The 2,600-nt window shown below is 44.5% G+C and overlaps 1 non-coding gene across 1 annotated transcript; it reads left to right on the top strand.

The window, feature by feature from the left end:
- The first annotated feature begins 2,528 nt into the window (after window positions 1-2,528).
- trnaq-uug lies at window positions 2,529-2,600 on the top strand. Its single transcript has one exon. It is a non-coding gene; the product is annotated as a tRNA-Gln (tRNA).

Genomic DNA, 2,600 nt, shown 5'->3' with positions numbered 1-2,600 from the left:
TCCCAATAAATAGAATAAAAGTGCTTCTAGCTAAAGCAATTGATTGACTGATCATCAGCCAAAGTGTGTACTTCTACAAAAACATGTTTTCGACAGTTTCCACCTTTGAGGAGACAAGACAGAAATTCCATGATGGAAAGAGAAGCTATTGTCGCCGCAGTCGACAACGTAAGAATGGTGAGCTTGTTCGCAAACTGTTTAAAGTCCACAATTCTACTCTGATAAAGAATAGAACTGCAGATCTTTCCATAAGTAGTTGTCCTATTGAATTAATCCTAATATAAGATTGCATCGTACTCTCAACACTAATAAAAAAAAAAAAACTATGCAAACACTCATAGAGATAGAATCCTTGCCTCTCTAAAAATAATATGCAGGCACATTTGCGGTTTGAAGACTTCTGAAACAAAATTCTTTGGACAGGTGGGATCTGCAAACCATAAACACCTTGAAGCAAATGTAAAGCTTTTTCCAGGCAACAGGATTGGTTGCTCCTGTCTCTGGTGCATCACCAGACAGGCATTCTCAGTAATGATTCCAGACTCAGTAGCAAATGTGGAACAGAATGGCAGAATGCAATGCACCAGGTAAAGTTCAGACCTTACTGTAGCGCTGTGACACCAACCTGATAGAGCTGAAATGAACAAGGAACCGCAAACCTCAACAAACGACTGTTTAGGACAACATCGTCGTCGTCGTCGTCGTCTCCCGCTTTATCCGGAACCGGGTCGCGGGGGCAGCAGACTAAGCAGAGACTCCCAGACTTCCCTCTCCGCAGACACCTCCTCCAGCTCTGCTGGGGGAAGCCCTAGGCACTCCCAGGCCAGCCGAGAGACGTAGTCTCTCCAGCGTGTCCTGGGTCGTCCCCTGGGCCTCCTCCCAGTGGGACGTGCCTGGAACACCTCCCGAGGGAGGCGTCCAGGGGGCATCCGAAGAAGATGTCCGAGCCACCTCAACTGACTCCTCTCGATGTGGAGGAGAACCGGCTCTACACTGAGCCTCTCCCGAATGACCGAGCTCCTCACCCTATCTCTAAGGGAGAGCCCAGCCACCCTGCGGAGGAAGCTCATTTCAGCCGCTTGTATCCGGGATCTCGTTCTTTCGCTCATGATCCAAATTTCATGACCATAGGTGAGGGTAGGAACGTAGACCGAACGGTAAATTGAGAGCTTTGCCTTTTCGCTCAGCTCTCTCTTCACCACGACAGACCGGTGCAGCGTCCGCATTATTGCAGCAGCCGCACCGATCCGTCTATCGATCTCCCGCTCCATTCTTCCCTCACTCGTGAACAGGACCCCTCAGGACAACATTTTACACTATAATTTGAGGAGCTGATTAGAGCGTATAGATAATAAATATTGATATTTACTTCAACTTAGGAGGTTGTTTTATATGCATCTAATCTTATTTAATGTAATGTTTGCGATGGACTGGCAACCTGTCCAGGGTGTACCCCGCCTCTCGCCCATTGACTGCTGGAGATAGGCACCAGCACCCCTCGCGACCCCAATTGGGACAAGCGTGTAAGATAATGGATGGATGGATGGATGGATGGGTTTTTAAATTTCTGCCTTTGTTTAGGAAACATTTACAATGGTGGGTCTGCATGCAATATGTGGATGCACTTTATATACTGTATATACCCACTGCACCTTTTTCTTCCTTCAGCACCTTCCTCTTCCCTTTTTGACTATTTGAGCTATGTAATGAGTAAACTTATCCACTGTGAGATCAATAAAGTCAATCAATCAATACACCTAAGATCATAACAAAACAGTTTAAGAGCATGATTGGAGACATAACTTATTTTATTGCATTTGTTCTATTTCAGGAGCTTTAATTCATGCATTTCTTGATCACTATTTTGTTTAATATCAGCCTCTGCTGCCCCCACGAGTCAGTCAGTGTAACTGCATCTTACTCGGTTCAATGCACACTGATATCCAGCCTCTGCTGCCCCCATGTGGAACGTAGAGAAAATGCATATAACAAAGAAAGCGTTGCACAACCACTACCAAATGTTGACAAGTGGTAAATTCAAGTCTTATTCGCAATATAATACCGAATACATATCTTAACTAAATCATGGATCCCCTGTCTTTCTTTTTTTATCCTAATAGTCGTTTTCACTTTCAACCTAAGCGGCCGAACAGCTGTAACCGGACGTCAGGGACTGAAATAAAACCTAAACACACTAACCATTCATAATTATTTTACTGGGGAATGGGAATATCGCTAAGGGTGATACTCTAAGTCATTCATCTATAAATCATGAGCGCACAAAGCAGAGAGGGAAGCTTTTTTTAGGAGCCGTGCGCTCTACACAAAAAATGCTAATAGTGCAGCTAGGCCAAACGGCTTTATGAAACAAAACAGATCCTGTGACGTCTGCTATTAAGGTGGTTAGAGAAGTGTGGAATTATTCCATACCATAGCAAACTGGTCAACCACATCCCTACAATTTCTACCACAGACTGATGTTGGGTAAATGTATATAGTTGGAAAACTCTGTCATCAATATATCATCTGGTCCCATGGTGTAATGGTTAGCACTCTGGACTTTGAATCCAGCGATCCGAGTTCAAATCTCGGTGGGACCT

Source organism: Cyprinodon tularosa, unplaced genomic scaffold (assembly GCF_016077235.1).
Source record: "Cyprinodon tularosa strain WSP-4 unplaced genomic scaffold, ASM1607723v1 ctg547, whole genome shotgun sequence".
In the NCBI taxonomy this organism is placed as follows: domain Eukaryota; kingdom Metazoa; phylum Chordata; class Actinopteri; order Cyprinodontiformes; family Cyprinodontidae; genus Cyprinodon; species Cyprinodon tularosa.
This window is presented reverse-complemented; position numbering and strand designations above follow the sequence as displayed.